Raw genomic sequence first — 15,370 nt, forward strand, 5'->3', positions numbered from 1 at the left:
CTGATTCAGTGATCAAGAGCACTTGTACTTTCCCAGAGGGCTCAGGTGTGATCCCCAGTACCTACATGACTGCTGAGAATCCTCTGTAACTCCAGCTCCAGGGCCTCTGATGCCCTTCTAACCCTGATAGCACCAGACTAGTGCAATATACAGACAGACAGACATGCAGATAAAATGCCCAGACACATAAAATAAAATAAATACATCTTTAAAATTTGGCAAAGCCCGAGTCTTCTATTGTTTGTATAGATTTTATTCAAATATATCACATAATACTATTTTTTGATACTCATTGTCATACACGTTCTAGTTGTCTGAATATTTAGAGCAAAAAAAGGATGTTCCATCGCATGCACACACCGCTTCTTTCCTTTTAAGACTTTTCCTTTCTGCTCTAGGCTCAAGTGGATTAACTACATCTGAGCATTAGAGACTTAGATGAATTCTCACACAGAATCTCATCGCAGATGGTTGGGAACCATACTGATTAGAATGCTCACTGTTCCAGCACTAGGGCACGTTTAGAGGTGAGAAAGATAAAAATATTTCTCGCTTAAGCTGAGGATTTCCCAGAAGGTAATGGGAAAAGAGTCTAAATCAAGGTTAAAGAATGAATACATTATCTGTTTGATGTTTACCCATTGGCAGGTCTTATACGTTAAGAAGAAAGTAATATCTTTGAGGAGGTTTGCATTTAAAATCTGTTATGAACAAAATCCTTTAGCACTGGGTGTTTATATTAAATAACCTCCCCAAAGCCCAATTCTCAAAGTCAAAGCTTTTACATTTCCATTACTTTTCTACTTTTCTACTAATATTTATAGATAGATGATAGATAGATAGATAGATAGATAGATGAGTAGATAGATAAATAGAAAAAAGAAAGAAGGAAAGAAAGAAAGAAGGAAGGAAAGAAAGAAAGAAAAGTAAGGCAGACAGGCAGACAAACAGATAAGTCAGAATGAGTCAGTTCTGAGCACAGCAGCGGCTACCTGTTGACCTGGGCATCTTGGCCAATTCCCATATACTCTGTGGGTGCCCTCTTCAGCCTAAACCAAGAGAGAACACACCACTCAAGAAAACCCTGGCTCTCCTTCTGTGAATCCCCAATACTGTTTCCCAAAGCAATTTCACTAGATCTGCACCATCTAGCATTACTCCCTTATGGACAATCCTCCGCATTGCCTCTGTGATTGTAATAATGTTTAAAACCTTAGGTCTTGGACAGAGGAAGAGATCTTAAACCACCATCTCTCTGCTTGAGCCACCTATCATGCATGGGCCTTTGTATTATCTTTAAATAGATATTTCCATGAGTTGCAATTTCAGACAAGTAAGGGTTTAGGGAATTCCACTGTGTGCTGTGCCCCCTCCCAGCCCTGTCTTAAGTTAGGCTGAGGGCAAGTGCTTCATCCCTACCAATGGGTGCCCAAGCCAGTGCTTTTCAGCCACCATGAGTTCTTGGGATGCAGGTTTAGTGACCCTAATGGCCACAAGTCCCTTCTGACATAAGCACACAAAAGTAGGCTGTTCCACACACATTGGGCTATGTGAGAGGGACATAAACCTGTCTTATATTGCATCATGAACACTAAAGCTTCTTTGTTATCATAGCATAGGATGGCCTGACTCAAAAAATTTCCAGTGCTCTCAAGTTAAGCAAGTGTTTCCCTTTCAACACTTGATGGTTCTCTTCATTTGAAGAGCTATTAAATATCACATGATATGGTGGAACATTCAGATGACGACCCTGTGCTGCCCCCAATTCCTGTGACAACTGATATGGGAGTCCCCTCTGTGGGCTGTGATTACCATTAATGAATAAAGAAACTGCTTTGGACCTATAGCAAAGAAGAACTTAGGTGGGCAGGGAAAGCTAGGCTGAATGCTGAGAAATAGAAGGGTGGAGTCAGAAAGAAGCCATGGAGCCACCGCCAGAGACAGAATGCTGAAACTTTGCTGGTTGGCCATAACCTTGTGTTGATGCACAGATTAATGGAGATGGGTTAAATTAAGATGTAATAGTTAGCCAATAAGAAGCTAGAACTAATGGGCCAAGCAGTGATTTAATTAATACAGTTTCTGTGTGATTATTTCAGGTCTAAGCTAGCGGGGCAGTCGGGAACAAGCTAGCAGCCCCTCCTCCAACAAATTGGCTCCCATGTGGCCAACTAAAATTCACTTAAAACCTGATAGAGCTTGAAAGGGAATTCTAGACACAAAAACACAGAGTTTAACACAGTTTCTTGCTGTTTGCTGGCAGCGTGCCACAGCTCACTTAAGAGAGGTTTTCTTGACTCAGCCACAACCATTTTGAAATGCCGGCTTTCTGGGCCTTGCTGCCAGTGTGACCTCTGGCTCTTTCAGAATACAGAGCATTTGGATGGGGTTTGTGAGCAGACTCCTGCAGCTTAGTTAATGGTGGTATGGACTGGCTGTGTGTCTGAGAATGGAGCTGTGGGCATGACTTTCAGAGGCAGCAAATAGCTCTGCCATGCTGGACTGTCTAGAGCAAGCAGGCTATCATAGTAGACAACTGTGCACAAGAAAACTTGTTAGTACTTTTTTTTTTTTAGACAGAGTTTCACTGTAGCTTTGGAGTCTGTATTGGAACTAGCTCTTGTAGACCAGGCTGGCCTCGAACTCACAGAAATCCTTCTGCCTCTGCATCACCCGATGCCTTGTTAGTACTCAGTACTCTTATTTCCTTTCCTCCTCCCTAGTTCTGCCCATCTGCCTCATTGTTCTGTATATTTGAGTTTGTGGCCTCTGTTTTTATCAACGATAATGTGGTCCCTTGAAAGCTTCATGATCTATGAGTCCTTCTTGATTTCTCCCCCAGTCTTATAACTCACCACCACCACCAGCTCCACCAACATTGCCCAGCCCACGCTTGCTGAGCAATGTCACTGTATTGCAGTTTCCCTATAACTGCGGGCACTCAGATCTCTGCCTCTAGAGCCCTTGTCACCTTGTTTCTGGTAGACTCTCAAATTTTCAATATCTGCCTACTGCTTCACTTCCTCGGGAAATCTCCCAACTCCTTTTTTTTTTTTTTTTTCTCAGCCAGAAAAACTGCTCCGTTGTCATACTGAAAACTTTGCCCTGTCTTATTCATCTGACTCTCAGGCAGTAGCCTACACATGTGCATCCCCAATTTGTGCTAATGAGTTTGCTGCTGAATGGTGGGATGTTTTTTTCTGACTTCAAAATCATGTAGGCACATGATAAGGACGTGACAGTGCAGAGATGTTCAAGGGTGAATGGATAAGTGTCATTTTAACTCACCATTTGGCAACAGCATCTATTCATACAACTTCTGATTTTATTCTGATGTTAGTCCCCACTGGTCTAGGTCTGGGCTTAACACTGTCTCTTGATTTCTTGTTTTCCTCCTTTCCTCACTCTATCCTTTCTGAGCTTTTGACTGCAATATTGTTATGCTTTAAGTTCTGTCGGCTGCTAGAATTCCAAAAATAAGCTTAAAATCACTATTACTTTTGATGGTGTTTATTACACATATCTTCCCTTTCTTTCATACCTTCCTCTCGACCCCCATGGCTTCACTCTGCAAGTGACATTGCTGCTAAAATGCTCATATTTGCATTATGTTCCTCATCTTAGTATAGTCTTTCATGATTGATTGATTTATTCAATCTCAATTTTTTTTGTTACAATTCAAACAAGATGCCCATCCCCCCCAAACACTTCCTTCTCCTGACTCCTAAGTCATGCCTTCCTTTCAGCCCTTTGATGTCTGGCTTGTCTTATAAAAAACCAAAGACATCTTCTCCAGTATTCAGAAGGCTTTTAGCCAACTACCTTCCTTTCTTTCAAGCTTCCTTTCTCTCCTGTTTCCTAAATCATCATGAGAGAAGGGTAGCTGAGAGCTGAGTCAGGGACTCTCAGCCCTCTGTGTATAAAAAGAAATATAGTCTTACAAGCTAAGTAAATCACGAGGCAACATTTTTCATTGTAGACACAGATTTAACTTAATGAGCTGAATTAGTAAATCTAGAAACTGACCTGTCTTGGAGCCAAGACTATCATTTTTGCAACAATGGGATGTTTTTAAAGCATCATTCTTTAGACATTACAATCAGAAGCCCTAAGCTTTCAGAAAACCAACACTGCGTAGGAGGGACAGAAAAAGAGAATCCCTTGATTTTTAAAATAACATTAGATCAACACAAAGAGATAAAACTCTTGCATTCAATACAGATTTATAAATCTTATCAGTTTTGGCTGATCAGCCTCAAATATATTAGCCTAATATTGCTAAACTTCTCTAATAAGATGAGAAGTTTGGGTGAAATCATTTTCCAAGTGACTTCTAACTCTAGCAGGCAATAATGTCACTCTCTAGTAGTCACTCAGGCTCTTGTGATTGAAGGGACTCTTTGGTGGTTTTCTTAATGAACACGTGTTGAGTGTTGAGAAGGATGAGTATAAGGATGGAGAAAAACAGGTGTATTTCATCAAACCTTCCTATTAACAAAATAATTATCACAGGTGGATCAGCAACATCCTAATTCACATGAACATATGCACATATATGTAGCCCACAGTCTGTGGTTAATACCTGGTCTGCAGAATGCATGAGTTCGATTAACTTAATCAATGTTATGATTATATGGAAACCTGGACCTAGAAATTATGTTTGCAACACTTGACTACAGAATGCTTAAGGGTGGCAAAGGTGTTTCCAGTACCTCCAGGGTCACTTCCTTGTGGTTGTTAGCACAATCTTGTCCAGAGTGTCATCTCAAAAAAAATATGTTGACAGCATTCTACTATTATAATCTATTTTAATGTAAGTCTGTATAGAATGCACTCATCAAAGAAATAGCTGGTCTCTTCCAGAAGGCAATATGAGAAACAGATGTGTATGACAATTATCTAAGGGGTCCTGGGGGAAGATAAAGGATTATGACTGCTGTATGTAGTGATAGAGAAATAAAAAGACAGGGTCAAACTCTGAGAGCAGTTATAGAGAGTGTATAGTCTGGGCAATGAAAACTTTAGCAAATAGGGAAAACATGGCCTTGCTGGGTTTTCTCCAGACACATTTACCAAGTAAAACATGTCTTAGAAAAAGAATCCAGATGGAGGTAGCTGTGGTTTATACCACAAATCCTACACAAGATCAAGCCAGTCAACATGAACATGGAAGGAATTCACGAGGCCCTACCCCTAGCTAAAGAGCTAGTGGCAATTATGGTTGCTGGGTAAAAGAGACTTTGTTTTCTTTGGTGGTATAGCCCCTAGTATATATGTTGTCCATGCTCCAATGGATGGCTTCCTACATTTATGCACATATAAGAAACACTAAGTACACTAAGTGGGTTAGGAAGAAGGAGGAAGAACAGGAGAGGAGACAGAGGAAGTGGGGGAGAGGAAGTCCTTGTCTTGAAATTGCAAAAGGGATGGGAGAGGTTATCCAGAGATTACAGAGAGAAAGTTGGGGATAGATGTGATTTAGATACATTGTATTCATGTATGAAATTAGCACATAGTAATTTTTTAAAAGAAAGCACAAGGTCCTGTGAGATCTACCCAATTTGTTACAGGATCCCTTATAGGTAGTACAGAGCCTGGTGTAGAAGCTTTCAAAAATATTCGTAGAGTTCATAAACAATTGTCTGGATGGATTATTTCTAGATGGGAAAAACTCAGATGGAGGGAGAGAAAAGATGTATGATGAAGGAGTTAGAAGCAAGAGCTCACATTGAGAGTGCAGACTCTCAGGATGAGCTTGAGAAAACTGTTTGACCTGCCCAAATCTCAGCTTCCTTGTTGTCCAGGGTCAATGACAATCATATCTGCCTCACAAAGAGCTGCCACAGAGCAACTGATGTAATGCATAGAGAAGATTTAGCATAGTGCCTTGCTAAAATGATCAATAAAAAAACACCACAAACCATTGGCATTAGAGAAATGTCACAGTGGGAAAGGAAGTTTAACGAACTTGGGAAGCATCTGAATGCCCCGCTGTAGGGTTCTGATTGCACACTGTGAGAAAACACAACCATTTTCTAGGAGCTGAGGGGCATCAGGTGAGCCCTCTTAAAAAGCTATCTTCAATACAATTTTTAAAGGATTAGCATGAGTAGTGGAGCTCAGATCATGAAAATCGGAAGGACGGAAATGAATGGCCCTCGTGAGAGGCGCTTAATCTCTTAACTGAGGTGTTGAGGAGACAGAACATGTAGGGCTCATTACTATGGATTGTCATATAAATGGGATGAGTAGCCATCAGTGTGGTGGTTTGTGTTATGCCTGATAAACCCAGCCTCTGTGCTGGGGAATGGGTTAAGAATGAACCTTTCAGCCAAGAGAGAACCAGGGAACATCTATTGAGAGGCTCTTTACTCTTGAGAAGATAACCCTGCAGCGTTTGTTAATTTTGCATAGCCTGCCTAATAGATAACAGTGCCTAGAGTTGTTACAGGTGATATGTGACCAGGGTGGGAGCAAAGCTAACTGGGGGAAGACAGAGCAGGGAAGCTAAGGAAATGGAAGTGTTTCTCGAAATTTCTATCCAGAGTCTGCTCCATTCTGGATGCCATGTGAGCTGGTAACATCAACCCTTTAAAGCTCATTTGTGTTGGGGGTTTTTTGCTGCCCTATTGTTCAAAATATATTTTTCTACTTTTTTCCTATTTTTAATTAGGTATACGTGTGTGTGTGTGTGTGTGTGTGTGTGTGTGTTATGTGTGTTGGTTCCTGCTAGGGAAGCATTAGAGAAGGGCACTGTATCCCCTGGATTTGACTTTACAGAAGGCTGTGAGCTACCTTGTGTGGGTGTTGGGAACTGAATCAGGTCCTCTCTAGAAGAACTATTTTCCAAGGGCTGTATCACCAGACCAAGAACTAAAGTTTTTCACTATTTATCTGTTGTGTGTTGTTGTATGTGCTTATGTGTGTAGGTTCTGTCAGGGACAGACGTAGATGTTTGATTCCCTGGACCTACAATGTCCTCAAAAAAAGTAACAAGGTCTTAATCACTGAACCATTTTGCCAATCCCCTGAACACCTTACAGACACATTATTAGTGAATTGATTAGGGTGAGGAAATGGATAGTTCTGAGGTTTTTTTTTAACTTTTGTGACTTCAATCTTGTGAAGCCCAATATTGAGATAAGCAACTGAGGAGAAGATTAAGACTTAAGGAATGGAAACTATTTAGCGGTTAGTACATCGAGGCCAGCCTGATACCCATTTATAGTCATTTGGTATACAGTGAACCATCTCCATAGTAGTACATACATGCCATCATATTTATGAAGTGAAGGCCGAAAATTTGCAGTGAGTGTAGTCATCCATGGAGAGGTGGCAGAGTTAGCACATTAAGCCATTAGCCAAGAGTATCATTTTAGAAGCTTTGGTGTCATGATTTAGAATGCCGAGGTGATTCACCTAGGGGAAAAGTACCCCACTAGTAAGATAACTAGTCCTAGGAAATGAGGTCTAACTCATGATTCCTTCCTGGAACCCTCCATGCTATGAGTGGTGCATCCCAGTAGCCCCGAGAAGAGTGTTCAAATAAGGCAGTCGACAAGGGGTAGGGCTTTGCCCTTTTAATTTGGCCTTAACCCGGGTTGAAAGAGTAAAAGGAGTCTACGGCCATACCACCCTGAACGCGCCCGATCTCGTCTGATCTCGGAAGCTAAGCAGGGTCGGGCCTGGTTAGTACTTGGATGGGAAAGAGTAAAAGGATGCTGTAGGAGTTAATTTTTCTCACAGCTCCCACAAAATACTGGAGAAGCCACTTAAGGGAATATGGGCTTATCAGGTTTACAGTTTGGGGGGATACAGTCTATCATGGTGGGGAAGGTGTGGTGGCTGGAGATTGAGCCAACCAATCACATTGTATCCACAGTCAGGAAGCGGAAAAATAAATACTAATGTTCAGCTGGTTTTCATCATTTTTAAATGCAGTCCTGGGTCTTAGCCAGGAAATAATGTCACCCCATTTAGGGTAGTTCTTCTCACCCCAATTAACCTAGTCTAGAAAATCTCATGGACCTGCGCAGAGATTTTTCTCTAAGGTGATTCAAGATCATGTCAAGTGGCCAATTTACATAAACCAGTACAGATACAGCTAAAGTGTACCTATGAATAGCACGAAGATTATGTGCCATTTTCTCTGACAACTACCCATGGGGTTAGATACATGAAGTAGATACTGTTATCATACCCGTTTATCACAGGGGACAAAGCTGACTTGCAGAGTTGAAACACCTGTCCCAGGCATGTGGTTAGCAAGTGATAACATCCAGGTCTGCCTATCTTTCAAATCCCTTCTATCTCGACGGCACTATGTAGTCTGCATTAAGGACGTCTGTAGGGTTTTGTTGGAGATTCATTTCCTTATATGCTTTACCTTACTTGAATGTTGTCAGGTGCTATGACTTATTTTCTAAATAATGAATTTCATAAGCAACATAGCATAATGCGTAGAAGGTGAAACTTGCTTAATATATTTCCTATGAGGAAAAGAGAACATCTATGAAGTCAATGTTAAGTAGACCAATGTTGGGTGATCCTTTGTTTGTGGTTAAATAAATAGATGCCAGATATCATTTCACACTATTGAGTAAAGAATATAATTCTTACCCATCAATGTTGAGTTTGGCCATGTGTAGAATATATATAATGAAATAATGGAGTAATAATGGACATAAAAAACAAAGAATTTGAATATCCTTGAATTGCATTGTCCTTGCGTGAGTGGCCTCTAGTCTCTTGCATTTCTACCATTATTATTTTAATTCCTGCACAGGTTATGGGTGACCTATTAATCCCACATAAATGAGAGGAATGTGGGCCAGAGCTTCCCCATCTGCCCTTTGACATACACAGTTGTGGAAGCCACCTATAAAGTAACAAGTGTGAGGATGAAAACACGCTATTTTATGAGACTATTCTAGAGAGCTTGTTATGTAGCAAGAATGGAGTGACACAATTATTCTTAATAAAAATTTAATTGATGATTTTGATTTGTTCATTATTTCAGTTACCACTAACACGGCAGTTAATTGCTGTGCTTGTGATTAAACTTGTGAAGATGACAAGTGCAACTTTGTCAACGAGTTCTCTTCAGAGTGGGAAAAGAGATCCTTTAAATAAAACTTTGTGCTACATAGCACTAGCACTCTGGTGGAGGGATATGGGAGGACGTGGAAACCATAGCGCTGTGCGTCTGAGCGAGATTTCTAGCCGAAGCAGGATCTCTGAACGAAGTTCCATCTTAACTGACGAGTAAGCGGTGGCAGACAGGGTGGGAGGACATGTGGGAGGGAAGGAATGGCGGTGGAAGAGAGCTGGTCAAAGGCAAAGGAACAAAATAATGCAGGTTTTGTCCCAGGGCAAAGAGAGAAGAAGGAAGACTATGGGGGATGAGGGATACTTTCCAATGAGGAGAAGGTAATGGGAGGAGTGGGGAAAGCCAAGGCTGAGGAGATGAGTGAGCCTAGCCATGGAAGCACTTGTAAGCTTTTCTGATTAATTTGAACTTCATTCTGAGAGAGCCAGAGGGCAGAAAACTGTTTTAGTAAACTTTTTAAAAATTCATGTATTTTTCCCATTTCAAACTCATAAATAGTTTGGTATATGTAAATAACACATTTTTTTTTAACATTTAGGGCAAAATGAAAAAAAATTTAAATATCCCTTCCAAAATCAACACACCCACTCTAACAATGCATGCCAGAGAATTTCTAATCAACCAGCAGCTAATGTTATGTTCCTGATGAGCACGCTCCAAGAGTCCTGTGGATAATTTAATGGTAGGGTTGGAGCCTGTGCTTTCCTCGGCTCTTTATTACTTACTTTGAGATGTTGCTATGGGAAACGAAATTCTGCTCCAGAAATTGACAGTATTTACAGAAAGGTAGGCAATAGGAATAGAAAACAAATCTTTCATAACCTCATATTTTCCCATGACTCCCTGCTCTGGGACATGACCATCCCGTGAGCTTTTCTACATGAAGACTATTACCCTCTCAGGGCACAGACTTTGCCAGTCCTCTTCAATGTTTAGAATGGTGATCATTCATTAATTAAGAAGAACTGTCTTTTATTTTTCCTTAAAAGGAAATTAATGAGAGGGTAAGTATTGACAGGAAATGACTTTGTTTTCATAGGATCTCAAGTCCTAGTACATAGTAGGAGGTTTTAAATATTTTTGAAATTATATTTTCTTTTACTTTATATGTATGGGTATTTGGTCTGCATGCATTCTTTGTGCCATATTGTACCTTACCTGTAGAGGACAGAAGAGGTTGTCAGTTCTTCTGAAACTGGAGTTACAGATGGGGACAAACCTGGATGTTTTAATATAATATTTTAATTCCTTATAATGATGATGGTGGTGATAATCTTGATGATCCTGAGAGTAATTACCTAGATAAAATTAACTTTCCTTTTTCCTTCAAAGTCAGACAAGGAGAGGCAAGAAAGGGTCAGAAGATAAGCTCTGTCCTATGATTCTGGGGAAATGTCAATTTCTTTTAAGGAGGTGATCTTAGGTGGGCAGGATTTACTAATCTGATGGCAGACTCCATTATGTCCCCAGATGACCTTCCAGGGCACTTAGGATTTGAAATGTAACCAAAAGTTCTATATATTTTGTCTTGGTCATCTAAGCCAGTGACGAAGGGAGTGTTCAGCATCATCCTGGATCCTCCCAGGTAAATCTCATACCCATTGTTTGCCTTCATTGCTAATAAGGTCCTAGTGGGGAAAGAGGAGCCACCAGTGCAAAGAAATCCCTGTCATGTCTAGTCTGTGAGTTTTTCTCAGGTGTGTAGTTTCTTTCGTGGTAAAGGAAATGAGAAAATGTCTCTGGTTTTATTAATAGCGTGACCTGTATATTCATTCATCCTGCTTAATTCCGCTAACAGACATTGTCTCAGCCATAGACAATGGCATCTGCCTTCCATTCATCCTGAGTAGCCCCATGTAAGGAATGTAGGTCACTCCTGGACAACTGTGGTCCAGGGAGGTGTTTTATGAATTTCCCACCCTAGAGATCTAGAATCCCTGAGAACAGAATGGCGGATGGGAGAACTCTGTCTGCCTTTCCTCCTACCTTAGTGTTTTATCTTTATTGTGGGATAACTGAGCACAGCATCGGATTAATGACAAGGGGCACAAAGAAGATGTGAGGATGGGAAACATTGAATGTCTGCAAAGTGACAGGCATGTCCTTGTTCATATGTGTGTGCTTTTCTAACAAAAGAAATACTACAGATGTATATTATTATTATTTGTTCTCCTTATTAAAAAAAAACACTGTCTATGGAACCACCTACAACTGCCTCAGGTTCACAATCCCTTAAGCTGGGAGTAGTAGGAATCATACTAGGTTTTACTGACTCTCCTAGCTCTCTGGCTCCAGAGCTGGTCCTAGGGACTCACCCCTCACATGGGCAAATGAGTAATGGAGGCAGCTCTCCCAAGTGTACAAATTTGGAGCTAGCTCACCCACGCCTCTGCCAAGAGGGTTGGCTTTATTTTTCTGCTTAGGTGAAGTGCAGGGTTCACTTTTCTGAGTGCTGCAGCTAGTATGGAGAAGGGCCAGTTCCCTCACCCACCTTGGTGGCAGGATCAAGGGCAGAGAGGACATTATTTCCCTCAGCCTCATGTCCACTTGACAGTTCTCTTGAGTGTTGCTGGTGGTCCAGGGAGAGCTCTTCCACTCTTGTGACCTCAGGCAAGTTCTTTCACCTCTCTGAGGCATTGATGGGGGCGGGAGGATATCTATCCCCCCACTCATGCCATCATATGGCAGATGAGGGGTGGGGCTAGGTCTCCCATGCTTACGGGATTGGCTCACCCGTGCCCTTGTCAACAGGGTCAACTCTGCTGTGCTGCCCAGACAGGGTGCAGGGCCTGCTTTCCTGAGTGTTGCAGCTTGTAAAGGAGAGGGTCAGCTCCCTTGCCTGCTAGAGGTAATAGGGACAAGGGGGGGCATCTTTCTGTTGTCCCCACCCTCATACCACAGATGAGGGACCAAGTAATCTGCTCATCTTCTTGGTTTAGAAACGATGTTGTGATGAAGTGACCAACTACCTTTCTCATCAAGGTATGATCCAGCGTTAAGAATAGGCAACCTCGGTGTCTCCTTTGATCTTCTGAACTGACCCAGGTGACCTTGAGCCTGAAACAACTTACAGAGCAGTCATCTGCTTGACCCCACTCTTAGAAGGAATTCTGCCAATTATTCTGCTATTGAATGCCTCAGCAATACAACATAGAAGAAAAATTATGGGTATCAAAGACTTGAATGAGCAGTACAGCTCTATCATTCATTGTGTGTGACCTCTGGCACTGGTCTCCATATGCCCTTATCTGTAAGATATCACAGTGAAATCTGTATTCCATGTATAAAGATTACTGGAATGATGCCAACTCTGTCCACAGAGTCCAGACAGTACCTGTGAAATGGCAGGTGGCTAGCCTGTATTCGAAGAGTAATGCTGAGGTTACAATTGCCTTACTGTCCACTGCTGCTCTCTCCGTGGAGTCAGCCACAAGACATAGGTGAAGCTCAGTCGTAAGACAGTGGGGAAAGGGAGTTTCAGGGCTGGGACTACTCACTGTATAAGATTCGGATCCTTTTTCATCCATATGTTCCCACAGCAATGGGCACAAATGCCTTCACCTATGGTCTTAGCAGGATCTAACCCTATTCCACAGTTTCTAGTGGAGATGTAGTGTCCCTTGGTCTCAGCAGGATCTGGCCCCACTCCACTGTCCACAGTTTCTAGTGGAGATGGAGTATCCCTTGGTCAACTCCATTTGGGTGGGGCAGTGGATGTAAGCATATCTATCGAGCACTCTTTAATGGGAAGGCCTGGACCATCCCATGTGGAGTTGAATTCAGCCAGTTAGTAGTTCATCTCCACACTCTTGCTGTCACAGTCCCCCGCCTGTGCTGAGCTTCTGACCTCAACAGCTTTGATCCAGATATCAAGTGTTCTTGCTCTCTGTAGTACCTCTGTCCATTCTATGTATCATCATCTGACTCAGGTCAGGGCCTAAACTTGAACCCTCCTTTGCCTCAACTGGGGTTCCCCTGGAAGCAGTCATCCTAAAACTGGGATACCAAGAGGATAGCAGTGGGCCAAGGTACACTGAATGAAGAAAAGGCAGTCTTCTTGGACGATACGTTTTTCTAGGAGATTTTGGAGCATATCCAATTTTAATTAAAAGAAGCATAGTTATTGTGAAGAAATAAAGGTTCAAGTTCAATGGCTTCTTATGAAGGCGCACAGCACACTTCAACTCCACTTAAACTCATATCAAGTTACTTACATTTCTTTTTTCTAAGACTTCTCTTGCATAACCCTGTTCCTCTGATGTAGCCCTTCCTACCCATCTAGATCATACCCCCCTTTTCTACATACCCAGAACTCTATGCTTCTGCAATCCCACATTCATTAAGAAGCCAATACTCTTCCATGTTTTTTTGCCCCTCTACCCACTCCTACTGCTCCCAGATACCTTTGATTCCTCCCCCAATGACTGATACATACCCTTTAAGGCCTTCCTTGTGATTCACCTTTTCCTTTTCATCCCTGCATTTCTGATGATATAACCAAGTTTCTCTATTGATTCCCTACTTTACTGGCCTGTAGCCCTGGGCACTCCACTATTCCAGCATACATTGCCCCTCACTACTATCCTATAAAGGTTCCTTAAAGGACTGTGAACACTGTAAAGCATAAAACATAATGTCATGCCCTCATCATCAGCCATATGCCCTTATGTGGGCTTTCCTTTATAGTTCACTTATTGAGTGGATCAATGAATAAATTAAGATCCACTTTTGCTATAAAACCCCTCTGTTCATTTCCTGTAGCTCCTGTAACACATTCGCATAGCCATAAGTGGCTAAAGACACATAGAATTATTCTCTTGTTGTCCTTCAGAGAAAATTTGTGATGTAGGTCCCAATGGGTAAAGCAGATATGTTACCAACGTTGCCTCCCTTCTGAAAACTGCAGGAAGACCCAGTTAGTCTTTTCTATGTTTCTTGATTCATGGCATTTTCCTCTGTTTTGAAAATCAGCTTTCCAGCTCCTTAAAGTTTCTCTCTCTGCTCTCCTGACTTCCTCTTCCATTCATAAAGCCCCTGTGTCTTCCCTGGGAACATCTGGATAACGCAGGACATGTCACTCTTCTTAATCATATCTACAAGGTCCCTTCTGCCATGTAAGAAAATATTCACAGATTTGGGAGAAATAGGATAGAGATATACCTTGTAGGAAGAAGACTTTGATCTCCCTCCTCTAACTCATGTAGCCCAGTGTTTTTCCCCCTGAGGCTCCCCAGCCAATGACATAAAAGCATCGGCTGCCCTTCCCCTGAGTAAAGAAGTTCCAACAATGTACAAAGCTGTCACACTGGCTGCATGTCTGAGAGCCACCCTGCATCTGACTGTGTGATGACCTCCTTCTCAGCCTCCCTAACTGCACAAATGAATGAATCCCAGGAGAAGCCATTAAGCTGCTCACCAAATGTGCAAGTAAATGAGGTGCCAGCTCGAAATAGCTCTTCAGGTGAGAGAGTGAAATGTGTGGAGGCAGTATTCCACTTGGAAGATCATCTGAAGGGGGCAGGTAGGGAGATGTGTTCATTAGGGTGGCAGCTGTGCACCCCCAAGGAGGAGGGAAACAGAATATGGGGAGGGACCTGGGAAAGACCTGGGTGCTGTGTGACTTCTCACCTTGTTGATTTATGCTCAGAGCTCAGTTTCTGCCCACGCGGAGAACATTCTCCTGAGAACATACATTGGTACATTTGTATTTGAATGTGACCCAAAGGGCCTTGATCTAATAAGGGTTTGGTCCCTTGCCCATGGTACTAGTGGGATGTGATGGAGCCTGTAGGAGGATGGAACTTCCAGGAGACTAGCAGACGTAAGTGATAATACTCAGGTGGTAGCTTTGAAAGGACTACTAGAATTTCCCCCCCCCACACACACATCTATAATCTCTTCCTCTCTCTTTTTTCAAGACGTTTTGAGCATCAGCCACATGGCAGACCCTGGATTTGGAGTTTATGAGGATATTGAGTTCGAGGTCATGTGAGAATGATGAACGCTCACAATAAATAGAAGATGCATGTGAAGGAATAGAAGTTAATGGAGCTGCTGGGGCTGGGGAATAGGAGTGCTGATGAGGGGAATGGTGCCTCCAAGTTCTAAGTGGGAAAATTACTTTGACTGAAGCACTTTGAATCTGAGTCACTTGGTGTGAAGTAGTTCAGTGTTAGAGTTCAAGAAATAGAGCTTTGGGTTTTAAATGATGCCCCATTCATTAGCGTATCTCAGCTGAAATCTGCAGAATGTTCTCCAAAA

General features: G+C 42.1%; 1 long non-coding RNA gene and 1 pseudogene across 1 annotated transcript in view; both read left to right on the forward strand.

Annotated features, from left to right (window-relative positions):
* LOC126503602 (uncharacterized) overlaps window positions 1–15,370 on the forward strand; it is a 560,452-nt gene that overhangs the window by 257,097 nt on the left and 287,985 nt on the right. The gene's annotated exons all lie outside the window — the stretch shown is intronic.
* On the forward strand, window positions 7,619–7,730 carry LOC126503603 (uncharacterized; annotated as a pseudogene).

Source organism: Alexandromys fortis, unplaced genomic scaffold (genome assembly GCF_014885135.2).
Source record: "Alexandromys fortis isolate MF-2015 unplaced genomic scaffold, M_Fortis_MF-2015_v1.1 scaffold_2_1_26212458, whole genome shotgun sequence".
NCBI classification, from domain to species: Eukaryota; Metazoa; Chordata; class Mammalia; order Rodentia; family Cricetidae; genus Alexandromys; species Alexandromys fortis.